The 15,820-nt window shown below is 40.1% G+C and overlaps 1 long non-coding RNA gene across 1 annotated transcript in view; it reads right to left on the bottom strand.

The window, feature by feature from the left end:
• LOC111923732 (uncharacterized) overlaps positions 1-15,820 on the bottom strand; it is a 227,430-nt gene that overhangs the window by 131,495 nt on the left and 80,115 nt on the right. The gene's annotated exons all lie outside the window — the stretch shown is intronic.

Raw genomic sequence — 15,820 nt, 5'->3', positions numbered from 1 at the left:
ACACCAAGGAAATGAGGTAAGTTCAAAGACTGAACTCAAGCCAGAGCAATGGACATTGAAGCAGTGCTGGCTTACATAAAGCAGCCTTCACTTTTGCAGTACTGCAGATAAGTATCTCGAAAATAATGAACTGAGGCAAAATAACAACATACCACCACAGCCACAAGAGCCCTAAAATAGGAGCCTCAGCAGTAATTGTAACTAGACATTGGTTATTTCTTGGATTATGCAGTCAGAAGATTTCTATTTCAGATTTCTTTCTGTTTATAGTCTATGCTCTAAGAGATCATTAACATCCCCAAGCTATTCTCTGTTTAGGTAGCAGCAGCAACTTCTTTCTCACTAACAGAATATATTGATAACTGAGAAAGGAAAAATTCAGGCAAGATTGCCTCAGCAGTTCTTGGGTGCTTGGCAACTATTCTAACACACTCTTCCCACAATACCATTACTATGATAAGAGATTGTGATTCCTAAATAAACACACAGAACATTCAACATCAGTATAACCATAAGACACAGCTGATAATCATTGTGAAGTTACTTGCTTTTGCTCAAAAATCTTGGGGGTGGTGCTGTGCTATGTGTACAGCAGATGATAATACAACAATAGGTAAAGCAAGGCAAAGGCAAAACATCGCAATGAAACCTTTGAGCCTGAGGATCTCTGAGTTGCCTTTAACAGTAAATACTTCAATATTGCAACAGATTATCCCAAAACTTTCATCATACTTTCACAGCGATGGCAGATCACTCTTTCAAGGCTTCAGGGGAAGGAGGGAGAAGAAAGAGGAGTGCTTATGATATTTTGTTTAATTCTGTGATGACATTTGAAGTTCTAAGGCTATTACATGGCAAGGTTGCGGGAAATTCACAGTGTATGCTATGCCAGAAAAAATGTTTAGCAGATCACCCAGTGACACAATATATTTGTCAACTGAAAATTTAGGATCCTATGGCAGAAAAAATGAGGAGTCACCCCCCCTTCCCCTATAATCAGGGGTGTTCCCTTCATACCATACATCCAAGGCTTGGGTCATTTGCAAACACAAGTTTACGGGCAGAAGGCAAAACATCTAGGTAGCAGATTATTTCATTCTGTGTCTCCTAATACTTTAAAATTTCTTGTCTCTTCCTTTTTTATGGGGACACTGACTGCAGAATGTTTATCTGGGAGGAGTTTGAGTTTGTTTAGTTGGGAGGTTTTATAATGGTATCTGATGATTCCTTTGAGTCCTCTCTGGGCACAATTTTTTCTACTTAGTTTCAAAAATAACATGGGTTTTGTTTGTTGGCTTTTGGAGAGAGCTGGCTTAAAAATGTTGTGTAGGTATATTCTCTTCTCTAACCTGTGCTTTGTTCAGGGTCCTGCCTGAGGTTGTAGTATTACAGTGGGTTTCAGTTTCCAGGGCCTTCACTAAGGCAGTCTATTAAGAATGCAGGCATTAGAGTAAAAAAAGGCAGCTGGGTTTTGCTATTAGACCTAGGAGCTAGTTTTAAGCCAAAGATGTGTTTCAGAGCCAGTGAGTTATTACAATGTTTTCTGCTGTCACTATCTTTAATAAATAACATCTTCCAAGTAGTACAGACTTCCAGATTTCTAAATCTCCATCACCTAAGTGAACTCAAAGTTCCCAAGACACAAAGCAAAAATGGAAACATGCATCCAGCATGATTTCACAACTAAACAAACTGTGGAAAGTTAGTCAGTGGTCTCTGTTTCGACCAAGCATCTCCAGAAAACAAGGGATAGAAGCACCAACAAACCCAGTGAATCTTCTCTATTTTGCAGAGCAGTCTCCTTTTGGCATTGTGAGCTACAAGAGAGAAGTTTGCTGTCACTTACACGCAGATAAAAACAAGAGTAAAAAAGTTTTGGCAGGTGTGGAAGACTGTATCTAGTGGTAACATGACTACATTTTGACTAATGGTTTTAAAGACACAGCAGAACAAAGTCGGCTATCATGGTGATGCTACCTACGGCTATTAAAATCCTGAGAAGGTGGAAGTCAAAAAAATTCATCTTTGTCAATTTGTTCCTACTCTGACAGGTACACCATGGGATAAAAGATGCACCAAAAGACAGCACTGCCACATACATGCTCAGGACTTTATCAGAAGTCTCTTGGTATTTTGGGAGACTTCCTTACATCCTTAAACGCCTTGCATGGCAATCGTATGAAGTAATTAAATGAGAAACTCAGCTTTCTTAAGCCTGTTATTTGTGAAGAAGAGTTCTTAAAATAAAAATTTCCAGTACCATGCCACTGACTGAGAAAAAGTTTTTCAGAAGGCATATAAAATGTAATACTTTTAACATACCCACACATAAAATGCTCCTCAGAGAGAGCATCCTGAGACCAGCGGTGCAGCCACTCCTCTCACCTGCTAAAACCATATAGCCTCAGATCCTGCTGACAGCAAGATAAGTTGTTTGGGAAGAGCTGATTATCCTTGTGTGCAGGAGAAAACACAATATCGTCACCACTCATCTACATGCTATATCTCTGCATTAAACTATATTAAAATATGATGGGCACTGCCTATGATATCATTCCCTAAACTTGTATATTGTCATGGCCATCTGTTTCTGGGTTTGAGAGGATTTTTTTGGCAGTTTTCAATTTCAGTATAAAAACTTTCACAAACAATTTAATTAAAACTATAAGTAAGATTTCACAAAAAATATTATATGTTACACCCCCAAAATCAAGTTACAGTTCATGAACTTCAGTCTCCTCCTCCTATCAATGTGACAATTTTGTCCAAATAAGGCTTTCCAGTTTTTCTGGTCCAATTTCCATAATTATGTAACTAAACTATTTAAGATCCATGATTCTGTTACCCACATAAACAGGTTCTCATTTGTATTTTTCTTATTTTCATATGCACAGAATCACAGAATATGCTGAGCTGGAAGGGGCTTACAAAGATCAAGTCCAGCTCCTGGCCCTGCGCAGCATCATCCTCAAGAGTCACACCAGGTGCCTGAGAGTGTTGCCCAAATGCTTCTTGAACTCTGTCAGGCTTGGTGACCACTGCCCTGGGGAGCCTGCTCCAGTGCCCAAACCCCCTCTGGGTGAACTTCAAGAGGTGAAAGCGATGGATTCTGATGAGATGCCGAAAAGCAGCGCCATGGAGAGGGCTCTGAGGGCAGATAGAATCTGAGCCAGCAGTGCCCTGCAGCCAGGAGGGCCAGCCCTGTCCTGGGGGACATCAGGCACAGCATCACAGCCAGGCACAGGAGGGGATTGTCTCACTCTGCTCTGGGGTGACCTCACCTCCAGTGCTGGGGGCAGTTCTGGGTGCCACAATATGAGAAGAAGACATTAAACTGTTAGAGAGTGTCCAAAGGAGGGCCTTGAGGATGGTGAAGGACATTGAGGGGAAGTGTGTGAGGAGCAGCTGAGGTCACTTGGTCTGCTCAGCCTGGAGGAGACTGAGGGGAGACCTCACTGCACTCACAACTTCCTTGTGAGGGGAAGAGGAGGGGCAGACACTGATTTCTTCTCTGTGGTGACAATGACAGGATCCAAGGGAATGGCCTGAAGTTGTGCAGGACAGGTTTAGGTCAGATATTACAAAAGAACTGGTGTATGTGTTTATAAGTAGACTAAAAACTGAGGCTCACCAAGTCTGATGTTTAGTTGCCCTCTCCCTGTTTAAGAGGGAGGACAACAAATTACTTTTTTTTCCTGCTTCTCTTGCTCAAGTCATTATTTGTTTCACAATTAATTCAGTAGAATGGCCAGTTGTGTTTGAAATTCATTCAGATAATCTTCCCAAATCCTTTGGATCGAGATGGTTTGAACCTGCTAATTTACATGGCAGCTCTAAATTTTTTTTAATGGCACTCTTAAAATCCTTTCCATGAGCAGCCAGGTTTGCATGACTGCCAGTCTCTCCTTTTCCTGGAACCTGCACTTTCTCATCAGAAGCATTTTGAACTCGCTCTTTACTGGCACGTGACACCCACAGACATGGAACTGTACAGAATATATGACCTGACTATTCATACTTACACACAGAGTCCCTTTCTCATTTGGAACAGGTTAATTAGTGAAAAAACTTTGATTATCTCAAGCATGTAGCTTTCCTCATTTATAAGCAACGAGCTCTGGAATAGTTTAAGTTCTACTTAAGTTCTACTACTCTCCATGCCTACTGTGTGTGCTTTAGAAAAAACACCATGGACATGATATATGTTGATGTCTGATTTTACATACCTCCACTATGAACACCTTATTGTATAATAATGCAGTCACATTAAAACCAAAGGAGTATTGAGTTTTTTTGTTAAATGACCCCCCAGGAGCAGCTGCCCATACACAGAGAACATGTGGTTCTGAACAGCAGGCCCTGTGACAGAATAACCAAACATCTCGAAAGGGAAGTTTTCAGTTGTCACAGTCCAAGTACATTATTTCTACTGGAAGGATATTGCAATCTGCAGATTAACCATGAATTAAATTTATATTAAAAAATAATATCCTGCATTTTACATGCTAAATTAAAACAGATGTAATTAAAGCCTTTGAAAGTAATTTTGGCTGGTGCTTCATTTATATCTACAGCTCAAACAGACACTTTCTCAGGCATTTGTGCCAAATTTGACTAATTTTTCTGCTCTGCATTTTAATTACTGTATATGCTTTCCTGTTGCAGTTAGAAATATCATTACACACTTGAACAGCCAATGCTATGAGAAAGTGTGTGCTTTTTTTTAAGCCTAGTGGTATTTCAAATGGTTATGTGATGATGGCAAAGCTCACAGATGCTTCTGCACACTGTTATAGATGGCCTGTGCACAGACACACCCCAGCATGACCCACAGCTGACCTTGGCTGCAGCAACACAGCACACCCAGAGCAGCCTTACAGATGTAAGAGGCTACTCAGTATTGTGCCACTTTACTTCTCCTGCTTTGGCACCTAAATTAAAGCCAACTTCAACAAACATTTTCTTCTCAAAGACTGATTTGTTTGGAGTTAAATATTCCTTGCATCCCATCCCTCCTGTGCAAACACACAAAAGGCATTCCAGCCATGAACCCAGTTCCCACAGTGTAGCCCTGTACCAGCATCCCCAGGGAATCCCAGCCTCCTAATGTACAGGGGAATTGAATTTCAGGGTCTTAATAAAACCTATTCCTTAAGTTCAAGAGTCTATGTCAGACAACTAGTTTTAGAGATCACCCCTTCTAGTGGAACTTCAAGGTTTCAGTCCACTTGCAAAGTAAAACAGGAGGAATTTCAAGTGCAAAAAACCGGTAAACTACTGAAATCCATTCCTTGTTTTGCTTGGCTTAACTGCAGAGTTACCTCCCCAGGCAGCCAGCTACAAGCTGTTAGTGGAATTGGAGTTTTTGATAATTTGGTGAGATCTTCCTGCAAAAACAGCCTTGTTCTCCTCCTTGGCTTTGTAGACCAAACCACATGATGAAGTCACTTCTAAATGTGTGTACCACATACTATAGGTATGTGTGCACTTCCACGTTGTCTATGGTTAACACTGACAGATTAGTGAGCAAGTTCCCCCTGAATTAAACCAACAATGTCCACACCAAATGCTTCAATGAGTCTACATTGCAAGAAAATGGGAACAGCTGCAGGCAGGAGAAGGCAATCACAGCTGTCTTAAAGTGAATTATGTGGAAGGATTTGCAGATAAAAAAAAATGGAGTGGATTTAGAATAGCAATTTCTGAGAGCTGGAGATATTTTAAATATTAATAAAATGTATACTTTTTATAAAGTTATGAGTCAGACTCGCCACTCAGTTGTACAAGCAAAAAATTTAACTCATCACAGAGACATCAACAGAACTTGCTTTTACACCTGTGTGGATTTGAAAAAGTAGAACTTGGCCAAAAATTTTTTTTCTAAGAGGAAATATGCCTTTGTGTGTTGACTGGTAAAAGTAAGACAAGCTATATATGTAAAATATTCATGTCCTTCTACCAATATTTGTATAATAAATATTCTCTTCATTTCAGTAAAATTCAAAACAACTATATGTGATAACGTAAATTATTCCTTTAATGTGGAGAATATGCAAAGAACCTAATGCAATCTAGTTTTTGTCCTATGAAAGTGTCCCAATTCAGGCTGTAAGGGGTGTTCTGCAATCTGATCCAGTGAAAAATGATGCTGCCCATGGCAGGCAAGCCAGACTAAGTGGTATCTTTACATATCCCTTCTAAAATCAAACCATTCTGCAATTCCATGAACAAACAGAAGAATGCATTACTGTTCTCAGAGTAGATGTTTCAGAATTACAGTGCTCCTTATGAACAGTGTCCACTACAAATAAAGACAACAGTTTATGCCATATTAGGGGGATTTTTCAGTAAGGATGTCTAAACAGGGAAATAGGAGACTGAACCAAAATATGAAAGCTACTCAAAGCAAGTCTGAAATTATCAGACATTTTCCTAATGAACATGTCACAAGCATGTTTGACCCACACTAAGCTTTACCACAAAAACCTCTATACCCCTGTTGTGGTGATGCAGGCACACCTAGGTCTAGATCCTGGCCTGGAGCATAAAACCATGGGAGTACCTAGCCCTGTGCCAGGAGAACTGCACTGCAAGAAGGACCTGTGCACCCAAGTCCTGGAACTAGTTTCAGATACACAACCCGGAGCATGGCCTTTTTCTTTATGGTGGCAGTGTTTACCTGCACTGAAATTCAGTGTTTACCATTACAAAGAAGTGGAGCTGGGAAGCGGTCCCCTTTGAACAAACAAAACCTTGCATGCTATGTTTTGTACACCTTTTCCAAAGCTTCACAGAATTCTAGATGCCAAAGCATCAAAACCTCATTTTTTGCTTATTTTCAGGCTCTTCCTCAGGAGGTTCATCATGCGAATCCAAACCTCTCTGCTTTGCCTGCCATTTATGGATTTTTAATAGATCTTGGGGTAGTAAATACTCAACTTTTCCTTATGATAAAGGCTCTGTTTTGAAACATTGAACACTCAAAACTTGCAATGCAGTCCCCAGAGAAAATAAGATGAAAGTTTCAAACTAGTATGCATTTGGAAAGCTCTGAGTAGTCAGCACTTTCTATCTGTGATGCATATTCCTATTTTTATTGTATTCATTCCATAGAAGAAACACTTACCTTCACTGTGTTTCTTTGCCCCAGCTTATCAGTGCACGCCCTTGACCAAAGTACAAAAAACACCATTTACCAACACTCTGCAGGTGAAAAACTATTCCTCTGTATAAATTATACATCTTGGGAGCTCAACATTTCTTTCATGCTGAAAACCTATTCAAGCCTTCCCACATCTGTGGGCTAAGTGGTTTGCTCCAGCCAGGGGGGCCGACAATTGCTGATATTTCAAGAAACCTAATCTCTTAATGTTTGGGATCAGACGAAGGGTATGGCCATAAAAGAGACAGCTTGAAACAGGCCTAATCTCCAGCATATCTGAACCTACAGATGGCAGAGACTCTGAGCTGCCACCAACATAGATTCGACTGACTGGAGTCTGCCTGCCCAAGGGTGGTCCAAGCAGAGCGATTCAATCGCGCACGGAAATCTCTCACGCCGATATTTCTGTGCTGGGCAAGGAAAGAAAGGATTGGTGCTGGCTTGAATCGAGCATGCACCGCTTCCATCAGACGGCAGCAATGCTAGACTGCTGGCCAGACAATATTCCTGCTCAATCCTGCTCTGAGCGTGCCAAAATTCCTATTTCTTCACTCCCAGACTGCCAGCTTCCTTCGGTCTGCCCCTCACTGGTGACTCTGTGCCTGAAGATTTCCTGACCGGACAACCCCGTGCTGCCTTTCCCAGTTTACGGTCACAGACGCATTGTTATTTCTTATGGAGATGCTGAACATTTTCCCAGGCAAATTGAGCACTGATCAGTGCTGGGACTCAGCTTTTCCATTCAGCCTGCTCCATACCATGACACATAAGGGTACATACAGTTGTCTCTCCACCAGCAGAGCAATAGGCACTACACTCTTTCACTTCTTGTCAAATATGAGCATTTCCACCTCAGCTTAACTTGTCCCTACTCTGTGCTAGTTGTAAACATTCTAAAACAAGTATAAACTTTCAAGCTGATTTTTCAGTTGACTGCAAACTAAACCTCTGGGTCAGCACATGCACCCAAAGACCAGAAAGAGTGATAAACAATGTGCCACACAGCCCTCCCGCAGTGGCCCCTGAAATAAGAGGAGAGACCGCCCTGACTGTTTGCAGAGCAGCAGTGTAACCAGAATTAATAATTTCCAAGAGGGATGATCTGAAGAGCTCAGAGCCCAAAAGAGGGCCAGCCTCCCTGGAACACAGCACATCTGCAAAGCAGGATGTTTTCCAAGCTAAGAGCTGATGTGTTTTTCTGGTGAGGAAGCAGGAGGCGTAAGGATTATGGTTACTTTTGAGGGCCCTGGGAAGGTGGGGGAGGGAGGTCAGGCACATGGGGCACATTCACACAATTATCCAGGCACAAAAAAAAAAAAAGCTATCCTGATCCTTCCTTCAGTAGAACAGCAGCAGTGCTCAGCAAGTCATGAATTTACTGCGTGGGAGTTGTTTCAGCTCTCTCAGGGAGCTTTTTCTGCCTATAGTGCATATACTGGGTTATGTGTCTGGTGTGTCTTTCATTAACTTACAGAGCCCAAATATAAAAGACATATGGGAGCTGGGGAAGTGACAAAGCAAAGCTGATTTCCAGATTGGAATTTCAAGAGTTAAACTGATTTTTTTCAAAAGTACTCATCACCATAGACTGTTTAATAATAAATTAGCTGAAAGGAAAAAAAAAAGTGAGTTAAGGCTATCACTCGCCATTTAACTTGATTTAACAGGTTAAAGGTCAGTTTTTAAATACCTCAAGACAGAAGGACTTTTGTTACTAAAGTTTCAAACACCAGAGCCCATTCTGACTGGCTGAATACTTATACCTATAATTAAAGTGTAGATTACAAGGGAAAAAGCAATACAGAAACCACTGAACAGAAAGTCAACATGATAAAATTAGTTCCATGCTCCTATTAGAAAGCCCCTCTAAATATCCCACAGCTGGCTAAAGAACCAGTACCTAGCTGTACACCTGAAAGAACACATCCATCCAAGAGCAGTGTTCAGACAGAAAAGGGCCAAACATGTCAAAACAACAAATTTTTTTTTATTTGCCAATAACTGAGTTTGCATTTTAATGTCTGTGGAAGAAATATATGATTAATTCTCAAAAAATTTGTCATTTAAGAATGTAACTGGAAGTATAAGCCCAAAGACAACACAGAAGAGAGCAGATCTCAACCAGCAGCTTTAATGAGACTGAAATGACAAGGAAATCCTCACCACAGAAACAGAAGTTTGTCATTTTTTCAATGAAATTTTATTACTTCATTTCACCTAAAGCTTCTTGCACATTGACTGTCCTGTACCCACAACATCTGCAGCAGTTCTCACTACCTGCTGCCAATACCAAGTGATGCATTATTCTTCCACATTAGGACCACCAAAGCCAACTTTAAGGACAAGGCTGTCCCTCTCCCATGAAATTCCACTTTAATAATTTGCCACAAGTTAGGATGCCTGAAAGAGTTTAGAATCCAAGATTGTCATCAAAAGAACAGTAGGTTGGACCAAAATCTGGTGGCTGATTTAAAGAAATCAGTTCTTCCTATTCTGAAGACAAACTACAGACACAGAGCAGTTTCATTTAAAGTTCTGGTATTAGACTCTGCATCTTATCAATGCAACTTTAAGAGAGTTGTTTCACATTATGGTGCAGAAGATACATTTTGATTAATTTTTAAAGATGAAAATGGTTGTGATAGAACTTTTGTAGTTAATGATCAAACCCTGAGACCACCAAAACAGATAGTACTATTTTCCAACAAGAATTAAGTTTTCTCTGGCAACACGAAAAGTTGAGCTTATGCTATGGACACCTTACAGCTTTATGCTTTATTTTTAGCTTACTTTTACCTAGTGCTGCTGTAGCAGTGGCTGAACAGCACTCCTGAGCTCCTGCAAGGGATGAGCTTGCAGGTGACCAATGTAAGTTTATAATAAGAAATTAACAAATTTCTACAGCCCTCTACAAGATCAGAGAGTTGTGGTATCACACAGTAGGTTCAGAGTTAGGGAATTCACTTAAAATATAAGTTAGAGGGCAGGAGAGCACTGGGAACCTCTGCCAGGTCTGCTGGCAGTTCAGTTCTCCCCCTCCCTCTGCTGCTGCCCTGCAGCTCTTAGAGTGAGGCACTTGTCTGCATCACTGGGATTACACAACCACTTATCAGCAGAAACAAGACATGATTCACGAATGCACATGAAGCGATATTTCCCATGGAAAACAAGAGACCATGAAAAGCCAATTCTAGAAATGAAAAGTTTCTTATATTTCTTTTTAAACATAATCACAATGGCTGTCCTTGGCAAAAAAAACTCAGCCTTTAAGGAAAAGCAAACCTGTGACCAAGACAACAGGCAAACACATGGCATTTTTTTCCTTGAAACACATATTACAAGTCAAGTAGTCAAACCCCATAGTTTGCTGTTTAGCAACATCACCACCATGACCAGCAGCCTTTACATAAGTTAATACATAGATATGATATTAACATTAATACAAAGGAAAACTCTTGACAATTTATTTCCACCATTTCTATCCCAGGTTTAAATTCCATCCCCTAAGACATCTGGGTTCTGATTTAAACTACTACAGCGGACAGTTTGAGTAGAGCTGATCAAAAAGTTTATTTAAGATTTGTGTTAAACAAACTATTTTCTTGCAAGAAGAGTTTCTGAAAACTTGAGAATTCTCAACCTGAACTGTGGGACAGGAGGAATGCCCCAGAGGGCTCCTGTTGCACAGCACTTGCCTGAATTTCCAAAGCCCTGTCTCGCCAGGGTCATGGCAAACAGTGAGGAACAGATCTGCTCTTTCACCAAGGACTACTTCTTCATTCAGCTGATCACTGATTAGGCAAAATAACTGCACGTTATAATTATGACAGAGTGTAATGTCTGTGCATGATGGAGAGAAAAGAAAGTTCAAGACCTAAAGTTGATATCTAAGCACCCACTCTCACAGATTCTCATAAGATTCCAAAAGTACTTCTGATGATTTTCACCATTTTTTTAACAGCTGAACTCCCTGAGCTGTTCAGAGTTTTTATGTAATAGCTTTAATGTATTTTGCTACTTCTTTCTGCTCATTACAGATGAAATGCCCAAGCCATATTCATTCAATACTACAGAGAAAAGAGAAACAAAGAAGAAAAGAGAATAAAGGTCACTGTCAGGCCAAGATCAAGTCTGGAAAATTTCAGCTTGAGACACAAGCACTTCAGGAAGTTATAAGCAACTGAAACAATAAAGGAATTATAATTGAAACACTGCAAGAATTTTAACTATAGCTCTTTCCATGCTAACCAAGTATTATTTAATGTATTTCAGCAGCATTCAGAAACTCTTCTCAACATGAATGATCTGTGCTATCAAGATCACTCCCAAGCCCCTTGGAAGAAAGAGATGATTGGTACTGGCCACAGCTGCAGCTGATGGAGATCAGCAGAGCTCCCTCATTTCCAGTTACATCAGTGAGTCACAGGAAAAGCAATAAAAAGGAAACAAACCAAAACTTGTAACAGCTGATCTAGTTTACTTCTGCATTGCTTCCCTCCCAGCACAGAAGGGTGTCTCTGCCAGCCTCTCACCAGAGCAGCTGATTGAAGTGTGGCCTGTTCTGATGCCTCCTGCAAGGCTACGTTTCTCCAGTTGAAGAGAACTGGACGTGCAAATCCCAAATTCAGTGGTTTTGTTCCCAGCTCCTCTGAGCACATTCCCATCATGTCCTTGCCTTGCTCCTCATAGGAAAGCCATGAATGGAATGAAGCCTAATCAAAATTATCTCTGACTCTCCAGAACAGATTTAGAATTGTGAACAGAATAAATGCACCTTTATTTTTCTCTTCACTACTCCAAACACAGAATCTAGAAAGACATCCTATAACTGCTGAATTCCTGTTGAGATAATCCTAGAATGTTCATTTTTCCAAAGAGTGCTCTGCTAAAAATTTCAGACATCAATGAAAATTCTGTGTGCCATCTCAGGAATTTAACTGTCTACATCTACTATTAAAAAAAAAAAAGTTTCAAATTCACTCTACTTGACTTCTATTAACAAGTGTTTTTGGAGGGCAATACATCGAGTTTCTAATGTGTCTAACACTGTGATTCTAATTCTAATGTGTCTAATAACACTGTGATACTGTGTTTCAGTCAGAAACTAGGTCATAAACTTCTCTATTGGAAAGCGTTTATAGCTGCTTGGACAGGATTATTCTGTTCAAGAGGTTATAATAATAAAGGAAGCTTGCAAGCATACTTTTTCCAAACTCTTGGTAGGTCAATGCCAGTTTTGGAAATTGGCTCATTATTTATCCTTGTTTCGCTTCTTCAATTTCAATTTCTTGTTTGTTTTGACCTCATTCTGGACAAATATAAAACTTACTGTTTCATTTAATTAACAGGAGGGAGACTATAGAAAAAAATCTCTCATTTATTCTGGTTCCAGAAGCAGCTTTACAAAAATATTGTCAAAGTTTCAAGAAGCATTCAGATATTAAGAGTCCTGCCAAAGTTTGCAATCTAATTATATCCTGCTACAGAAAAAAAATATATTAAAAAAAAAACAACAACAAAAACAAACAAACCACAACCCTGCTGTTTTTATAATTTTATACAAATCTCTAGCAAGAAACAAGCCACCTCCACATATTCACATGCATTCAGAGGATCTGTGGATAAGCCTTATTCTCCTTAGTCTAATCAAGATGTCCAACTTATTTTCTCCATTTCCAAACTCTCTCAACATATTTTTCTCAGCAACTCCTTCCTGTACAGGAAAACAAATCATATTTGTCCTTCTCCCCACCACATCTCCCTTTTGAAGGCTTAAAACAGCCAGCAAACAGTTCACCCACAGTTCTAGTATTGCAAAGCTTTTTGATTTGAGGTTCCTTCTTTTGGCTTTCCATTAAATACCTGGTCATTTTGTACCACAATCAAGTTCACTGTCCATCAGCCTCACAAAAGGGATTCAGGTGAAAACCTTTGCCCATTTTCTGGGGACTCAAGGAACAAGGTGCTCAAGAGTTTTCTCTAAGTGAGCTAGCTGGCTTTGCAGTCTTTTACATGTTTTTCTATGAGTCATCAGAATGCACACAGTGGAGTCATCATCAAGTGAAATAGCCTTAAATTATATGCTACATCTAATTTGCCCTAATCTCATAAGGATTTAGCCCCAAATATGGACACACAAGGGAAGATAAGGGCACTTGGGATAGGAAAAAAGTGTACAAAATTCATCTGGTTCTGTAATCACTTATTAAGTCCAAGATCTCCACTGTTTTTAACAAAAACAAAACTCCAGTGCAAAAATAAATGAAACTTCTATCCAGCTGCATAAATTCTGTCTCCCAAATATTCTCTTGCCAAGAAGGAGAATCAGTGTAATTAAATTATTCTCCTTCAACTGGTTCTAAGATTTTAGCCAAGAGCTGTTTTAGTTTCTGCTTGCTTTTACAGAATTTGAAATGCCTTTACACTGAAAAGTGTCATATTCTGAATTCTGTAGTTAGCACATTCAGAGTCTAAAATTTTACATTTTCAGAGGGGCCCACCTTCACCCTTTTCCAGTTCAGCAATGCTACCAAAATAGTTATCATATATGTTGAACAGTGTTTTTCTGAGACTCCATCTCAGCAAGTCAGATAGATCTATGCAATATTCACACTTCCTTCCATAGTCTCAACATATCAGGTGCAATATGTACAGTCAGTGCAATGATTTTGCTGCAAAAGCATCATTGAGAAATTATTTTTTTTTTGTCCACCTAAAGTTTCTGCGAACCCAAAAGCAATGTTTTAAACATACAAAAGAAAAACAGGAAAAAAATAGTTCTGTTCTGATTAATGGTCCTATATTTTAATGTCTTGCTGGGAGACTCAACCCACTGAGTATGTATCCTCAGGATATTTTAAATTTATGGTAGTTTCTTCCACACAATCTTGAATACTGTCAGAAAAAAAAAAAAATGGCAGGATGACTGCTTAACAGATGACATAGCATCTTCTCTGTTGCTTTCTGTAACTCTAGGAGGTACAGAACATAAACCCAAAATTGCTATTAAAATCATGGGAAATAAACTAAAAGATGAAAGCAAAACAGGTCTGAGCAGCTGCCTCAAACCTATTCATTAGGAAGGCACTAGCAGTGGGAGGGCCACTGAAGGCCCGCAGTTTCATTTCACTTCAAGGAGATTTTAGTCTAGCTGCTTTTTAAAGTCTTCTTAAAGTTCTGCACCCATCATCCTCTCCTACCAGCTCACTGGAACAGAAAAGGCTCAGCTCTACTCCTGACTGTCCTGGCACGTCAACCCAGTCCCCAGATTAAATGAAATTAGCAAGCAGGCCGTTCAAAACTAACTTCAGGGACTACTTGCTTCCTCCCTCCTGGAATTCTGCTGGGGGATCTGGGATAGTGCAAAGTGGCAGAGCCTAAAAAACCACCTGGGATCCAAACACAACCTCACAGATCCACAGAAAGGGAAAGCATAGCCAAGACTACTTAACAAAGAAGCCAGCAGTAACTCAGGTGTCCGTCTGTGGAGCATGAGAGGTTGATCTGGGAAGTAATCACACGCTCCACTCTCTTGGCACCAGCTGCCAGTCACTTGGTGGGACAGGAGGCTGCTATGCCGTCCCTAAATCTCTAGACCTAAGTCTCAAGACCTGGTCCTTGATCCACAGATACTGACATTTTGATGTGTTTTCTATATTTATGCTCCTGCACCCTGCAAATTGGAGAGTAAAGCCAACTCCAGGGTGATTCCTTTGTATATTTTGTGTCCTTGCCTTAAGACACCTCTCTAACACTGTACCTAGACATCTGGCTCCAATCTGAACACAGCCAGTCTCCACCACACCTATCTTCACAAAGCTCTCACAAAGGAACAAGAGGGCCAGATTGGAAGGCCAAAGGTACTAAAGCCCAAGTGTGACTAAAACCAGAATTTACATATAAGCCCAAGCCTTTTTCACTGTAGCCAAAATGTGCACTCAGCAGTACCCACCTTCACTTTGGAGCACTGGCTACCTGGCAGCTCTACCCTGCCAGCACAACAAGGTGACCCTCAGGCGCTCAGAAAGCTCAATATAGCCCTGGGCATATTGAGTTGTGCGAGAAAAAGCACTCTGGACACTCTATTTTCTCTACCAGAAATGCAAGCATATTGGTATGTAGCCACTTAGTTCCCACGGATACAGAAACTAAAGATTTTGTCCATGTTTTCCCAGGAAGCTTGTAGCACAGCAAGCATTAAATCAATACCAACTTTTGCTTGCCTTTGTGTAAGTTTGCATTAACTTCCAAGGATATCAAAAACTTGACAACTATATCCTGAATTGGCACAGCCCTAAAGAACAACTTAAGTTACCTAAACCACTCAAGAAATGCTGAAATTATTCTTATATTCAGGCCTACAGTTGCAACTGCTAATGTAAAATAAAATTCTTATGGAAATTTATACAGTAGCGAGGGTAAAGACTGTAATAGCAGCAGCAGCTTCTGTTACCAGGGTTACCAAATCTAGAAGGAAAACAAAAAACCTGCTGACAATGATTTACAGAGAGATATACGTAAACATTCATGTAGACAAGAAATTTATATTTTATATTCAGTGAGTTTCAGTGGTGCAACATTAAAGACTGCTACTATTGAAGCTGAACCAAAACAATGTGAAGAAAGTTAATGAACAGCCACACCAAATGGCATATGTCT

The sequence above is a fragment of the Cyanistes caeruleus genome, chromosome 1 (genome assembly GCF_971803275.1).
Source record: "Cyanistes caeruleus chromosome 1, bCyaCae1.hap1.1, whole genome shotgun sequence".
Lineage (NCBI taxonomy): Eukaryota > Metazoa > Chordata > Aves > Passeriformes > Paridae > Cyanistes > Cyanistes caeruleus.
Note: the sequence above shows the minus strand (reverse complement) of the source record. Positions and strands in the feature narration are given on the sequence as shown.